Below are 17,618 nucleotides of genomic sequence, written 5' to 3' on the forward strand. Positions count from 1 at the left end.
TGTAAACCTAATATGCACGGATTCCAAGGAAGCTTAATTCGAAAATTTCCAAAAGCCATTTCACATAAAGTGAGGTTTTAACCCTAAGGTGTGTTATCAATATATATAAAATTTCTAGCGATTATAGTAGATTTTTATGGCAAATAATTTTGTGGAATATTTTGACTTGCTAGGATCCCGTTTAGGGGCAGTTTTTAATAACATTTTTAAAAATGGACCAAAAAGACCACTTTTTTGGTTCGCTTGAGGTTTAAAAAATTCTACCAGAATAATCCTTGTGCTTTTATCTGCAATATTGCCGAAGACACTATATATAGCTAAAATGGATTCTAAGGATTCTTAATTCGAAAATTTCCAAAAGACTCACATAAAGTGAGGCATTAACCCTCAAGCGTGTTTTCTTTATATATAAATAAGATTTAGGGGTTTTGATGTCTTCTGAGGCCTATAGTAGATTTTTATGACAAATAATTTTGTGGAATATTTTGACTTGCTAGATCAGGTTTAGGGGGAGTTTTTAATAATAATTTTAAAAATGGACCAAAAAGACCACTTTTTTGGTTCGCCCGAGGGTTAAAAAACCCCACCAAAAATTCTTCGGGCTTTTATCTACAATATTGCCAAAGACACTGTAAACCTAAAATGCACGGATACCAAGGAATCTTAAATTTCCAAAAGACTCCCCTTTAAGGGGAGTTTTTAGCCATATTTTTCAAAAAGGGCCGAAATGACCCCTTTTTTGTCTCGCTCGAGGGTTAAAATCTTTAACAAAAATATTCCTTGTATTTTTATCTACAATATTGCCAAAGGCTCTATAAACCTAAAATGCTTAGATTCCAAGGAATATTAACTCAAGCATTTCCAAAATTGTGGAAGTGGTTTCTTCCACTTGCCCCCTCTATTTTGGTTAGTTTTCCATTTAAATTTTCAAAACGCCGAAATTATTTTTTGTGTTGCACATTTTTTTAAACGTTCTCCCTCAATTCTCAACGAGCATCCCTAACGGGAATTTCAACAACAAGTAGCTGAAGTCGCATCCATGCTGTTTTGTTTTGTTCGATGCGAATGTTGGGGGGATGCTTAGTTGTAATGTTGTTGCTGTTGTCGTTGATACCACATTCGGTTGGATGTCTGACTGATGTGTGATGTGGTCGTCCGTTCGGGATACACTTGTCTGGATTGTTATTGTGTCGTCGGCAAACATTTGAAAGTAAACTTTTACGAACGCCAGTTTAGTTGAGTACGAGACGAGCAACGCTGCGGTAACGGTTACGGAAAACGAAAAAGAAAAAACTAAAAGCTGAGAAAATAAAAACAAAGAAAACTGTGTGACATAAAGAAACCAAGAAAAAAAGAAATATTACCTAGAATTATATGATAATGATGTTGATGATGAGCCCGTATTGAAGTAAGGCAGGAAAATTGATATTGAATACAACGACAGAAGTAAATCAAATGGGACTTGAATAATTTATTTTCACTGCAAATACACTGAAACCTATAGGCATTTGGTGGGTTCTTGATGTTCGATTCGATTCCATGTTCGACAAGAGATAAGCAAAGACGCGCGCGAATTTGCCCCCCAAAAAAGAAAGTCAGAAAAACAAATAAGAAGAGTAGTGATAACGACGAAAACAATCGCAGAGATATCGGAATCTACGACTCAAACAGGAGTAAATAAATATTTGATGCGAAATTATTTGTTCGAAGATGCTTCAGGTGGAATAACGGTAACTATTTAATAACAACAACAGCAACAAATCACTGTTATTCTTATAGCCCCGTTGTTGTTGCATTGCAAGTTTGTTCGTTCGTTCGCAACCAAGTGAATCCATGGAAATGTATTAGTGAGCAAATGTGTGTGTCTGTGAGTGTGTGTTTTGACGGTTAAAACATTCTAGCATTGCAACGCAATACCAAACGGAAAACGGAAGTGCTTCTTCGCCAGCTATCAATTTTGCTTCATTGCAATTTTTCGACTGTGTGTTGGTGTTGTTGGTAGTTAAGTTGGTACGCTGTTGTTATTGTTGTCGAGTTGCAATTTCACCGATATTTGATTTTTTTCTCGTGTGTGTGCCTGTGTTTCCTTTCTTCTTTTGCTTTCTGCGAATATCATAACCGTTATTTGATTTATTAACAGTGAAACGAATTTTCATGTAAACAGCTCGGAACAAAGGGTTAACGCAATTTGCAATTTTTGCTTCTTTTTACGCGGAAATTCTTTGGTAACGAATCTGAGGGCTCACAATTTTGTTTTTGGGAGATTCTCAAACAAAAGGCGCAAACTGCTTGCTTGCTTCAGTGTTTGATTTGCCTGCTCGCACGGAAACATCCAAACATACCTACATCGAAATTAAATTATAGTAAATAGCGCTGCATTTGTTTAGGTTTTTTTTCTGCATCGTCGTGTTGAAATCTGCCGGTCTGCTTTTTATATCGCCTTGCAAATAGAGGTAAGTAGTGTAAAATCATTTAAATTATTTTCTTTTGTTGATACGTACGTATGTAGCTATGTTCGAAATAATGCGAAAAAACGAAAGAACTATTTAAAAAATGCAACAGTTGTGTTGGGGAAAGTAGATATTTTAGGTCTGTTACTAGGAAATAACTTTTAAACATGAAGTAAAATTCGTTTCAATCGATTTTTCTAGCTATCAAAAAAAAAAAAAAAAAAAAATTATTCAAAATTTTGACCCCATGTGGGGGAGGTGCCAGAAGGAATGGTCCTATATATTCATATATTCACACCAGATCTTGCTTTAGTAGAAATATTGAGATATGTAAAAATTTAAGAGAATTCGACGACCAATTCGTACTTTGTGATCGTTTTGATTATTCAAAATTTTGACCCTTTGTGGAAGAGGTGGTGGAAGAAGGAGTGGTCCGATATCTGCCATCTTCACAAAGAATCATGTGTTGATGGAAATATTGATATGTGCCGAGTTCGAAATAATTCGAATGTCCTTTCCGTGTTTTGGGAGTTTCATGGCTATTCGCAAATTTGACCCTTGTGGGGGAGTTACCAGAAGTAGTGGACTCATATGTCTCATTTTCATTCCAGATCTTGTGTAAAACAATTGAGATATGTGAAATATGAAGAGAAAGGCATGTTTATTTCGGATTTTATGATCATTTTGGTTATTCAAAACTTTGACCCTTTGTGGGGGAGCTACCAGAAGGAATGGTCCGATCTGTACCGTCTTTTTTACAGATCTTGTGTTAATGGAAATATTGAGTGTATTGAATGGAATCAGTTGTTATCTTCGCTTTTTATGAGCTTCATGGATATTTTTTAAGCCAGAAACAGTGGGTCAATATATCCTATCTTCACACCAGATCTTAAATTTAGGTTGCTTTAAGGATAGAGAACCATCTTACTAAAACAAATTCCTTAAAGGGGTTTTGAATTCTCATGCCAAATTTTCATTTTATGGTATAGTCCAAGATAACAGTACCCCCTTAGTGCACGTTCCCAACCAATATACTCTGGTTGGTGGAAAATTCCAATTGTGGGTGATAATATCAGATGTAAGTATTATATCAGAATAGAATAGGGAGATCTGGGACTATACCCTAAAATAAAAAATTGGCACGCGAATTTAAAACCCTAAGGGATTCCCTCTGCCCCTAAAGTGGCCCACAGTGTCAGTTGTTGGGGAATTTCCGAGACGTTTTATATTTTCCACTGTGTACACTGTCCTAAGTACTAATGCCCTCAGGATTATGGTTAAATGGGCTTATAGGTCAAAAAAGTGTTTTATAGAAATAAAGGATTTTTACCTAAAACTTATTTGGACGAAATCGTTTTTAGAACTTTTTTAAAGCGAGTCTTCCATTTTACTCAAAATTTTTAATCAAAACATTTTAAAAAAGTTGGCGTATTTCGTTCATTTCAAGTGGGACCACTCTGAATGCATGGTCAAAATTTTCTTAGTTTACGAACACTTAGAAAATTAAAAAAAAAAAACACTGTATTTAAATAAAATACAGTGCTCGTCATAGATAGAGGGTGTATCGACTAATATCTTCGGAATTGTTCAACATTTTATTTGTGATTGTATAAAAACAATTTGCTGGTCTACCTAATATCCGACGTACAGTAAAAAAAAATACTCGCCATCCCCACCATTGTATTCTGCTTTGTGCGACAGTATTTCTCAAATCAAGACTACCAAATAAATCACATCCAAGTTAAAAAAAGAAAATTTCTCCTATTTGTTAAGTTTTTCAATTAGATTATATCTATTATTTATGTATTTTTTAATTAAGGAAAGCTCGTGTAAACATATATTTAAATTTTTTTTAAATTTAAAAACCAAGGTAAATTACAAATCTACCCATGATCTTCTCACCATACAAATATTCCCCACTAAATTGCTATATTTTTGGACTAAATTGCTATTTGCCAAAGGAAAATTCCACACTGATCCTCACAATTTGTTTACAATCTCTAAAACAAAACATTTCATTTCACAGCATTAATCAACATCGTGTCCACTTTCATATCTGACCCTATGTTCATCTGTACATAAGGCCGAAAACGAAATGTCTGGAAAATTTTATAACATCATAGAAACTAATTACTTATTTTGGGTGAAATACCCACAGATGTGCGGATGTTGTTATCACTTCATATGGGGTTTGTACTCAATTATGTGCCTACATAAATACAAAAGACAACAAATTCCTATAAAAACAAGTAATAACAACGTTAAACCCGTCGTAATCATAAGCAATCGGATGAATAATGTGATGTAGGTCCCAAAAACCCTAAGGTTTGAAGTTTTTACTAGATGATCGATAGTATAAAATTACAGTTCATTTTGTTGGAATATTCGGCTACCAATTTCAAAACCTTTATATGGAGATAGGTGTTGTAACAGGTTATTTTTGAAGTAGTATTGAAATAATAAAAATAAGTAAATATACCCATTGTAAACATATCCAAACTAGGACACTTCAAATCGGTCGATTTTATCTTACAATGTGGACTTATATTGAAAATATTTTGAGGAATTTTTTGTTTCTAAAGAGAACTGATGTTGGTACATCAATTGTGGCTGACACCATCGAAATACCTTAAATTGTATCAGAAGGATTGCGACCAATTGGGGATTTCCAATTTCAAACTTTATTTTTTTTATTTATATGCGAGTATAAATGTGTAGCATATGCTGTGTTCTAGAACCTCCAAGAATTTACTAGATTTTTTCCGATTTCATAAATGAAATAACTGAATAATCGGCTATTATAGTAGTGTTTCGATAGCAAAGAATGAACCAAAGGCTTGCAAATATTACAAATATTTATATGACAAAGAGTGGGATAATAAATTCCTGCTAAAATAGAAGTTCCGGCCAAATGTAGTAAGATGTTGACCAAAAATACACCTAATGTGTTATAATACATTCAAAATTAGTTATAATTTCGAAAAGTGTTAAATGTAAAAATTTTGAAAATGTAGAGAAGAGAAAAAATGTCGTCACAAAAATGTCCAGTGTTTTCCGAACATTTGGAATTTGGAAATTTATCAGTAGCCCACCAAGTAAGCATATTTTAAAGTGCCTAACGACATTTTTAGCTGGATTAATTTAAATTTTAACATATGTGTCCATGTCCATCCATCTATGTCCTAAAATGTTGAGATTTTCGATAACTTTTCAAGAAGAACTTTTAATTTCATATTGATGAAAAAAAAAGAGTAGAATGCATCGAGGTGGCAGTCGCTGGCCGCAACTGAGATGTTATTTTTCTGGTCAATCCGGTATCGTAGAACCCGCTGCTGAATATGCAGGTCGAGCGAAATATAATTTCCACCACGAACTTCGAACTAGATGTCCCATTCGACAGTATGTTCAAATCTTTCGCTCAAGCCACAGGAAAAAGTCCTCAAGGCGCTAGCCGACAGCACTTAGGATTCGGACAAGGTCACGATGTGGTCAGCTATACGTCCCCAAAGAGGTTTGCGAATACCTGTGCTACACAGTGGAACAACATCAAGACCTGTCAGAATGCTGGCATGAGAATGGCGACAGTGCGCCTCCTCGTAACACCAGGGGAAAATTCATATGAGGAAGCGAAGATTATTTTATAACCTTTTTGGGTATTATCGTGCAAGCTATCTAAACCATCATATGGTGGCCAGAGTGGCATTTATACTCCTGCAGATAAAGATACCATGGACAATTACAGTAGGAATGCCGTTCTTGGAGTCCACCCCCTATTCTTTACAATTTCGTTCAGGATGGTGCAGTATTCTCAATACGTATTGGACACGAATTGACGAAGATGTGCGAAACGTTTGTCCTGCATATGGTACAGGCCCGCACAATACGATTGACCCATTTAAATACCCTGCCAAACCCATCCCACTCACTCCAGAAGAACTTTGGTTACAACGTCGCTAAAATATCCGAAGTTTATAACTTGGAGTTATATCCAGATGGGCAAAAATAAATAATAAAAACCCTATAAGTTCGGCCGGGCTGAACTTTAAATACCATTTGGAACGAATTTGGAAATTTTCAAAAGAAACAAAATCCATTAAAAATTATGTTAAAATCTTAAAAATATCGAATGTAGCCGTATATTAGGGTCTATAAAACGACATGGACCTGCATAGGCAACTTTTTGGTGATAGGAACTATTAAGAATATGTCGATATACTTTATGAGATCTGCTTCGATATTTTGAGAATCCAAAAGTACCCTCAAACTTATTATACTTTTGGCTAATTGCATCGCAAGACATAAGTAATTAGCGGCATAATAAAAGAAATAAGTGTTTTCTTTATGGACTAATTGCCGATGAACATGCCCCCTCTTTTAATTGAAAATATAGAGCGCAAAAAATCCAAAGAACCATCTTCGTAAAAAAAATAAATTAAAATTTCTGTGACCCCTGTTGTACCCAGTAACGTAAAATACATTTGTGACAAAACAAAACGCTGCAGCGGCAGAATTTTTTAATGCCCGCAATTAATGCATGGCGAGTGATAAGGTCCCATTCACAGGGTGGTGTTTGTGCCAAGGTCATTTTGTATCACGTTTCATTTCAGCGACTAATCCTCCTTACAACGCTGCTATTTAATTCAACATGACTGTATGGCATGTCTGAGTGATATTAAATGGGGATAAAGAGAGAGAGAGAGAGAGCGAGCGAGAGTAAAATATTGTGATGATAGAATATTTATTGGTTGCTATTGCCATTGATGCGACTGCTGTTGCTGTTGTTATTTGATGCTGCCAATGCTGTTTTTGTTGTTGTTATTATTATTGTTTTGTATCATTTTTTGTTCGTTTCGTTGGGATTCTGGGTTCTTATCAGTTCGGCCAGTATGTGACCATCCATACTGTAGTACTACTATCTATGTTATTATATTTTTTTTGTTTGTGTACTTTCCCATAAAGGCAAATATGCCACACACACACACGCACACACACTCACTTACACATAAGCGATAGCAATAGATTGTGGTCATCAACGTCCTCCTCAACGTCCTCCTCAACGTGCTATCATCATCTTCATCATCACTGGCTATCTCGGTAGAAATGTATAATTTCTGTGTTTTTTGTTTGAAAATTACAAAAAAAGTACTGAGAGGAGACGAAACGACAAAGACGAACGGTAGGATGGACGTAGAACCAAAGTAAGTCTCTGCTTATATTTCATCAATAAATTTGTTGACAATACAAAATGTTTTATAGTCTGTCATGCGGACAAAGAAAGAGCATCGTTTGCAGTGGACGTTCGAATGCTTTATTCATTTACAGTTCGGCAGTAGTGTCGGAATAAATTTACTAGTTTACAATGAAGAAGGTTAGTTTTTTTTTTTTTAATTCAAACAGTGCAGATTGATTTGTTTGATTATTCAAAACTATTTTTAATCGATAACGCTTGATGCCGAAGAGTAATTCAATTTGGGTGATATGTGATATTTATATCCTCCACCTTGGAAAGGAGGGTGTATTAACTTTGTCATTCCGTTTGTAACGTCTTAAAATATACGCCGTATATATATTCATATTCAGCATAAAATTCTAAGTCGATATAACGATGGCCGTCTGTCTGTTGAAATGGCGATACAGGCCACATTATTTGATGTGGAGCGCCAAAATTTAGCAGAACAATTTGTATTGTGTCTAGGATGGTTGATATTGAAAATGAGATATATCGATCCACGTTTTAGTATAGTCCCCATACAACGGTACCTCCCGATATTCGGTATTTTGATGATTTTTGCTACATTTTTTCAGGGATTTGTCCGAAAATCGGTATTTGTAGATCATAATAGGTTCTAGCTTCGGTGGCGAAATATTGCATGTATAGATACGATATAACGGTACCTCCCAATATTCGGTATTTTGATGATTTTGCCAGATTTTTTTCACGAATTTGTTTGAAAATTGGTATTTGTGAGTTCTAATGGGTTCTAGCTCCTTTGGCGAAACATTGTATGTATAGGTCCGATTTGGTATAGCCCCCATATAACGGTACCTCCCGATATTCGGCATTTTGATGGTTTTTGACATATTTCTTCGCGGATTTGTCTAAAAATTGGTATTTGTGGGTCCTAATGGGTTCTAGCTCCCTTGACGAAACATTGTATGTATAGGTCCACGTTTTTGTATAGCCGTATTTCCCGATATTCCGCATTTCGATGATTTTTGGCACATTTTCCCATGAATATGTCTAAAAATTTTTATTTGTGGGTCATAATGGGTACTAATGTTTCTTTACTCTAAGGTGGAGGGTATTAAAAGTTTGGCCCGACCGAACTTAATGTTTTTTACTTGTTTTTTAGGAAAATGATTAAAGCCTTGAATAAGACTTTGTAATTTATTCTATTGGGATTTTCTGTGGTATATTCATATTATACGACCAAGAACAAACCTATATACGAATGAGAGAGGTACATGATGTAGTGGACCGATATTGTTTTAATTTTCACACCTGACCCAGCACTGACAAATATTTTCGGATTTGCAAGGTTTGTGGAAAATCGAATGATCCTTGCTCACTTGGTGAGGTAATTTCTTTGAAAATGTGAGTGAACCGATATTGCCCATCTCCGAATTCGATTTAAGCTTCACAATAATATACAATGAACCAAGTTTGGACCAAATCGGATGCTCCTTACAAGGGTTTTCGTACGCACCAGTCAGCCAGCCAGACAGCCGGACACCCCTAGAGCTTCTTAAAATGACATATACGCTCTGTAGCCATACGACTAGGGGTATAAAAACTTCTGAAGTTCTTCCATACATACACTTATATGTACTTTATACTTTCCCACCTTCAATGCCTCCTTTAGCTAGACGACCTCCACTCCAGCATTTAACTGTGAATAAATCTTTTGTGTCCCGTACCCTCGCTCGTTTCCGTGATACTGGTAGTGCAGCCCGACGTCAAGGAAGTGGACAGAAGAAAACAGCAACACCATCAGAAATGGTTCGACAAGTAAAGAAGCGACTTGATCGATTTTGTTGTATGTAGGTCCAGATCTTCGTATAGCCCCCATATAACGGTACCTCCCGATATTCGGTATTTTGAGGATTATAGCGACATTATTAACCGGATTTGTTTCAAATTTGGTATTTGAAGTTCGAAATGGATACTACAGCCTAAGACAGAAACCTGTCTGTGCAGGTCCACGTCTTCGTATAGCCCCCATATAACGGTACCTCCCGATATTGGGTATTCAGATGATTTTAGAGACATTATTAATCGGAACTATTTCAAATTTTGTATTTGAAGTTCGTAATGAATACTACAGCCTATGACAGAAAATTATCTATGCAGGTCCACGTCTTCGTATAGCCCCCATATAACGGAAACCCCGATATTCGGTATTTTGATATTTATTTGGTATTTGAAGTTCGTAATGGATACTGCAGTCTATAGCAGAAAAGTGTCTGTGCAGGTCCTCGTTTTGGTATAGCCCCAATGGTACCTCCCTATATATTGTAATTTATGATTTTAGCTACATAATTCACCGATTTTGTTTTTTTTTTTCAAGTTTCGCATTTGAATATGGTACTGGCTTATGACAAAGGTTGCCTATGCAGGACCACGTCGTCGTATAGACTCTAATATAACGGCTACATGCGGTATTTTTAACGGATTTAACGGATTTTATTTTATTTTTTTTTTTTTTGAAAATTGCCAAATTCGATCCAAAGGGTGGAGGGTATTCAAAATTCGTCCCAGCCGAATTTACAACTTTTTTACTTGTTCTTTATTTGTTGACGTCGAACTCATAACCTTCAGTTTTGTCGTTTGGTTGCAAATTTTTAAGCATCAATCCAATATTTTTAACCTATTGGTAATGCAGAAGATAGTTTGTTTATATTAACTTTTAACAGGTCATACAACTTCATATTCGACTCAATAATTTTTTTTTTTTGGGTTCCGATACTAATGTTATTTTTCTTCTTCCCATCTTAAGCATCCTTGTAATTTTCTTGTAATGCTGCAAAATCCCATTTATCGCCACTCATTTGTTGCCAGCGGCTATTTCTCGTAATACTAGGTATTTATTTACTTAGTTATTTATTTATTTATTAGGTTGCCCTCTTTAGAGATTATCTTATCTCTTTGGTTTGTTCTGTGGTTTCCCCATCCCCTCTCCCAGGCTGCGCACATTTCATCTCATCTCACCAATGCTAACCAACTAACAACCACTCTGACGTTTATCAATGTTGTCAAATGGTTGTCGATCGATTTGGTTGGTTCTGTTCGATTGTCAGTCATGCTGTCATGTCTTTAAGTAATGGTTTGATTTCAGACCAAAATTGTTTGTTTTTTGCAGCATCGTTGTCAGCGAGAGTGTGTGTGTGCTTGTGAGTGATTCTATTCCATTCCACTTGCAGCAAGCAACAACAATGAGAAATACAAACTAAAATCATCGGTGGAAGCTTTCAACAGCATCCGAAGCTTCAACGATTTTCTGATGCCATGCATTCATCTTTGCCATACCGACCGACGTGCATCTATAAATAACGAACGACACGTTTTTCTTGACGATTTCTTGTTGTCGTTCTTTGTTTTGTCGTTGCCATAGTTGTTATTGTTGTTGTTGTCAGCATCGTTTTGCCGGTTGCATCCATCACGCACACATGGTCATAGCGCAATTGAATGCGTTTTTTACTCTGATATTGTAGTGCTTATTGCCCTGTGGGTAAATTTTGGATTGATTTATTTGAAACTAAGTGGATTAGGTCAACAATTTTCCTGTGAAAAAAAAATTCAAAATTGGTCCATGTTTGGATTTTCCTGGAGGAAAAAAACAAAAATTAATAGGCAATATTCCTGAAGAGGATAAGTCGAAAAGTCAACTGTCCTCTAAGAAGGATGGCCGAAAAAATGTCTATCTTACGATTTTTTCTGAAGAAAATAAGCCAGAATACCTCGAAGTTTTGGAAATTTCGTACAGTACATTAATCAAGTTTGGATTTTCCTGCAGGACATAGGCTAGAATAGTTAAAAGTTTGGGTTTTCTTCAAAAATTAAACGGAAATGGGTCAAGGATCCTATTTTTCCGGCATACTCATGGCTGACAAAAAGTCAACTGACCTCTAAAAAGGATACCAGAAAATGTCTACCTGAAGAAAATAAACCAGAACATCTCGAAGTTTCGAAAATTTGGTACATTACATTAGTCAAGACTGGATTTTCCTGCAGGACATAGGCTAGAATAGTTAAAAGTTTGGGGTTTCTTCCAAAATTAAACAAAAATGGGTCAAGGATTCTAATTTTCCGGCATAGACATGACTGACTGATAGACTAACTGACTTAAGGATTCATCAACGCCCAGACAAAACGACTGAAGCTAGAATCTTGAAATTTTGGGTGAGGGTCCAAATGGGGTCAGATAAGGCTGGGTTTTTTTTGGAAAATCGTACTACAACGGCACGAAAAGTATAAAATGGTTCCAAATATGGTACCTTTTGTTTTTGAGGAAGCAGTAGAGGCAGAACTATTAAATTTGAAATGAGGGTCACTGATGGAGTGTGTGATGGAGGTATCGCGCTATAAGTGTACGAATAGTACTAAAGTGTACTACCGTATCATGACAATGGTTAGAGCCAAAAACTTGAAATTTGGAATGAGAATCAAGGTTGAGGAATAGAGTAAGGAGTTAGATTTGGAAGTGTGTTCATACACACGAAAAGTACTAATCGGTACTAAATATAGTACAATTTGAATTTGGAGGAACGGATGAACCTGGAATCCTGAAATTTAAAATTAACATTACTGGCGGAGTTTAGGATTGGGATATGGAGTGCGTTTTCGAAATGTGTACTTATGTGCACGAAAAGTACGAAATGGTACTAAATTTGGTGCAATTTCGATCCGGGTGAACCGATGGAGATTTCATTCCAAAATTTAGAAATAAGATTACTATTGCATTGTAAGACTGAGGTATGTAGGCAGTTTTGGAAATTCGTACTTAGTACACATAAGTGTACTAAATGGTACTAAATTTGGTACAATTTAAATGTTGGGTGAATTGGTAGAGTTGGAATACGGAAATTTAGAAATAAAATTACTATTGCATTGTAAGACAGAGGTATGTGGGTATTTTTGGAAGTTCGTACTTATGTGTACTAAATGGTACTAAATTTGGTACTGGGCGAATGAATGGGGATGAAACCCCCAAAATTGATATGAAGCCTTTGCTGATATCTGGGATAGATATAAGGAGGTGGTGTCTGTGGTTAAGGTATGGAGTTGATTTTGGAAATGTGTACTATAAATGTACGAAAAGTACTAAATTTGGTATAGGGCGAAGGAATATAGCAATAATCGAGAAATTTGATATCTAGTCACTGCTGGTGCCTAAGGTGTTTTTAGGAATGTGTACTATAATTGTACAAAACGTACTAAGTTGTACTAAATGTCGCAGTGGGTGAATGGATAGGGCTGGAATCCCCAACTTTGATATTGAGGTCTCTGTTGGTATCCGGAATTGCGATATGGAGTAAGTTTTGGAAATGTGTACTATAATGGTAGAAAAAGTTCTAAGTGGCACTAATTTTGGTACTGGGTGAAATAAAGAGCTGAAATACTGAATTTTGGTGTCTGGAGGTGATTTTGGAAAATATTCTATAATTGTACGAAAAGTACTAAGTTGTAATGAATTTGGTACTTGGTGAAGGGATATTGACATCTGTTGGTATCTGTGTTTAAGATATTAAGGTGGTTTTAGAAATGTGTACAAATAGTACTAAATGGTACTAAATTTGGTATTAGGTGAAGTAATAAGCTGAAATTCTAAAATTTGCTATTGAGCTCTATGGTGCTGTATAGGATTGAGATATGGAGGTGGTTTTAAAAATGTGTAGTATAATTGTACAAATAGTACGAAGTGGTACTTGATTTGGTACTGGTTGAATAGATATGGCTGAAATCCTGAAATTTGATAAAGATGTCACTAGGTGGTACTAAAATCGATACTGGGTGATGGAATGGGGTTGTAATCCTCAAATTTGATATTGAGGTCTCTGATGTTATCTGGGATTGAGGTATGAGGGTTTTAGAAATTTTTATGATAATGGTTCAAAAAGTACTAAAGGGTACTAAATTTGTTTTTGGATAGATTTGGATAGATGAAATCCCGAAATTTAATATTGGTTCTTTCCTTTTTGTTATTATTTTTTTTTGTTAATTTTCTTTTAGGAATTAGAAGCACTACCCGGCAGAATTTAATATAAAATCGGAAATTTTATTACAATTCGGAATTTTACAGATGTTCTTCAGACCTGTCTGACCAATACCGGAAAAGTGAATCCAAGAGCTCCAGTGACCAAATTGTTATCAAATTTTGTAGTACACCAATTTCTTTCTTTCAGATCACAATTCCCCATACCATCCATCTTTCCCACTGGGTATTGCGTCTTTTATGCGATTCAATAATTTTGCTATGCTGCTGCACTCAATATGAAAAAAGTGCATGCCAGTGTGTGTGTTTGTGCTTATGTCCAGTGGGATTTCATTACTTTCACAGTGCATTGTATGGCTAGTGACAACAGTGTTCCCACCGATAAGAAGAGAACCGAGAATCGAATCGTTGGTTCATTGTTCGTTTCGATCAAAACAATGCGCAGAGAATTCTCGGCAATATCTAGCCAGAAGTAAATTGACAACGACGTAGTCTACTTTTTTGCTCGCTCACGCTTCTTTCTTTTGGTTTGTGGGAAGTGGATGATTGAGTATCCCCGCACACACAGTTTTAAATTCCATGCATATTTTGAATGCGGACACACACACGCACACACTTCATCATCAGCTTAATCAAAATGTATCATAATAGGAATAAATTGTAGGCGATCTGAAAGAAGTAAACGAATGGACGGACTGAGGGACCCACACACTATCTCTGCCATTGTTGTCGGCCACGACAACAACAAACGTAATAATCAAAGACGACATTACTTGATGATGTGTCGTCGTCGTCGTCGTAGTCGTCTTCTACGTATCTTCTCCTTTTGTATTTGTTCTTTTTTTTGCATTCTTTGTTGTGTTCTTTTTTTGTGATGCTGGCAGACGACTTCATCTGTTTATCGTCGTCTCTGTATCGTCACTCTGTGTGTAAAACGAAACGGAATCGAAATCAACATTTTCCCATCTAAGAATTTATTATTTTTAATGGAAATGTATGTGGTCTCTTTAGTGTTTTTGACATTCTGGAATATTAATTATAGAACAATTTAATTTAACCGACAGTGACATCCGCCGGTTTGTGTTACTTGGACGCTGCGTTTGTAGCTCTATGGTAGGTATTTGCCGTGGAAATTTGAAAAGAAGTAAAGGAAGGGAGGAGGAGGAGTAGGAAGTCATGTCAAATTTGCATATCTCCTAGAGATAGATGTTTTTGACAGCGGGTTGTCAAATAGAATTCGAAGAATTGGGTCATTTTCAATTACGTTTTCCGCACGTGTCTTAGACACTGCGTGAATTACATTGACCCCTTAATGGGAGTCCCATTTGGACGTCATAACTATTTAGAAACCAGTACGAAAAGGACCAGTATCTGCCTGGGTTCTGCTTGTAATATAAAAATATATATACAGGGTGAGAAAAACTGCCACTAATTTCAGACCGCGGTCATTTCTAAGTCGAAAAATGGCTCGTGAGCTGACCATATCGCAATATTCCATTCGGCAATTTTGAAAAATGAGATCGGGGTAAAGCCATTGAAATTCCAAAAAGTGCAAGAACTTACACCGCAACAGAAAAAAATAGACTCAAAAGAGCTAAAGAGTTGCTTCGCTTGGCCGAAAGTGGTGAACTGCCGAATTTGGTTTTCTTCGATGAGAAAACATTCGTTGTCCAGCAGTTTGTAAACAAATAAAATGATCGTGTTTACTTGCCAAAGAGGTCATCTGAAAATGTGCACCTTCGGTTGGCCACCAGAACTCAAACGCCGACATGGTGCTGCTTGTATTAATCGACCGTGGCATCAGAATAACTGCCGAATATTATCGCGAAAATATTCTGGAGGATGTATTAAAGAATTGGGTAAGCAAACATTTTGGCCGCAGACCTTGGTCATTGCAACAGGACTCAGCACCATCGCACTCAGCACGCGCCACCCAAGAATGGTTACAGAATGAGGTTCCTCGCTTCATTTTCAGCGCACAATGGACACCTAAATCTCCGGATACCAATTCGTTGGACTATTGTATCTGGAGTATTTTGGAAAGCAAGGCTGGCACTAAAAAATACCAAAGTGTCGATCACCTCAAGCAAGCGCTTCTCCGGGAATGGGCCTAAATACCGCAGAACAACATTTAGGCAGCGTGTGGCGGTTTCATTGGCTGTTTGAAGGCCATAATTTGTGCCAAAGGTGACCAATTCGAACAAATCTAAACTTATTCTAAAATTTGATGCTATTTCCGACATTTTTTCCTTTTATTTCACCTTGTGTTCTAGCAATTGTCCGCTACTTCGTTAGCGAAAATTCCACCTTAAAATTTTAGAGTGGTTCCACCAAATTCTCGAACAAATTCATTATTTCTTGGACAAAAATTCCAAACAAAACATTACACATCACACTAACTTTTCAGCTGCACTAGTGTGATACCTGCTTCTCTCAAAACAATATACCAATAGTCGACTCGATATAAAATATCAGGATTCCAGCTCTATCCTAAGACCCAATCCTAAATACATTACCCTACTATTCAAACAGTTATACTACATATGTCCAAAAGCACCTCCTTCACCCCTGTGGCCAGAACCATTTCAACGTTCTCTCATAAAAAAATTTTCCACTACCATACCTAAATCCTAGAAACCAACAGCGACCTTAATATCGAACTTCAGGATTCAAGATCTATCCATTCACTCAACGGCAAATTTAGTACAATTTAGTACTTCGAACAATCATAGTACCCATTCCCACATTCACCTACCTCTCTCAATACAATATAACAACAGTGCATTCAATATAAAATATCGGAATTCCGCTCTATCCTAAGACCCAATCCCAAATTCATTACCCTTCATACAGTTATACTACATATGTCCAAAAGCACCTCCTTCTCTCCACCCTAGGCACCAAAAGTGACCTCGATACCAAATTTCCTCCTTCTCTCAATCACAGACACCAACAGTGACATCCATATCAAATTTCAGGTCTTCTGCTCTATCTCTTCACCAAATATCAAATTAGTACTATTTTGTACTTTTCATACAATGTGTACTATTTCTAAAACCACCTCATTTCCATAGACAGGACACTGTTGTCCTTAATATCAAATTTGTTGACTGCAGCCTTACCCCTTCACCCAATACCAAATATTGTACCATTTAGTATTTTTTGTACAAATATAGGACGCATTTCCAAAACCATTGCCATATGTTAACCGCAGATAGCAATGGTGGCCTTAATATTAAATTTTGGAATTCCAGCTCTATCCGTTCACACATATCCCAATTGTACCATATTTAGTACAGATAAGTACGAATTTCCAAAACTTCGGATATACCCCAATCCTACACTTAAAATTTCCAAAACTACCTAAATATCTCAGACGTACAGCTCTATAGAAATCTCATTTGCTATTTCACAGTTCTAGCTCTATTGGTTAAGCACAATTCCAACATGTACCAAATTTAGCACCATTTAGTACATAATTATAATTTTCCATATCTACCGATATCATACAGCCCAATAGAAATCTTATTTTCAAATTTCAGAACTCCAACTCCACTGGTTCACCCAAAAATGTAAATTGTACCAAATTTAGTACCGTTTAGTACACATATGTACGAATTTCTAAAACTACCTATATCATACCGATCAATAAAAGTCTTATTATTAAATTTCAAGATTCCAACTCTACTTGTTTCTAAATTTCAGAATTCCAGCTCTATCGGTTCACCCAAATTGAAATTGTACGAAATTTAGTACCATTTAGTACACATAAGTACAAATTTCTACAACTCAACTACAACTTCTCATATCGCCCAATAGAAACTTTATTTTCAAATTTCAAGATTCCAACTCTACCGGTCCACCCAAAAATTTAAATTGCACCAAATTTAGTACCATTTAGTACACATTAGTTCGAACTTCAAAAACTACCTACATTTCACAGCCCTAGAATGTA

General features: G+C 36.2%; 1 protein-coding gene across 2 annotated transcripts in view; it reads left to right on the forward strand.

Annotated features, from left to right (window-relative positions):
- The first annotated feature begins 1,114 nt into the window (after positions 1-1,114).
- LOC101897629 (protein tolkin) overlaps positions 1,115-17,618 on the forward strand; it is a 152,460-nt gene continuing 135,956 nt past the window's right edge. The window contains exon 1 of one of the 2 annotated variants that reach the window (XM_005182064.4): positions 1,115-2,453. The gene's annotated coding sequence lies outside the window, so the exon portion shown is untranslated. The remainder of the gene's footprint in view (positions 2,454-17,618) is intronic. The other variant, XM_005182065.4, reaches the window with a different exon arrangement.

The sequence above is a fragment of the Musca domestica genome, unplaced genomic scaffold (assembly GCF_030504385.1).
Source record: "Musca domestica strain aabys unplaced genomic scaffold, Musca_domestica.polishedcontigs.V.1.1 33, whole genome shotgun sequence".
Lineage (NCBI taxonomy): Eukaryota > Metazoa > Arthropoda > Insecta > Diptera > Muscidae > Musca > Musca domestica.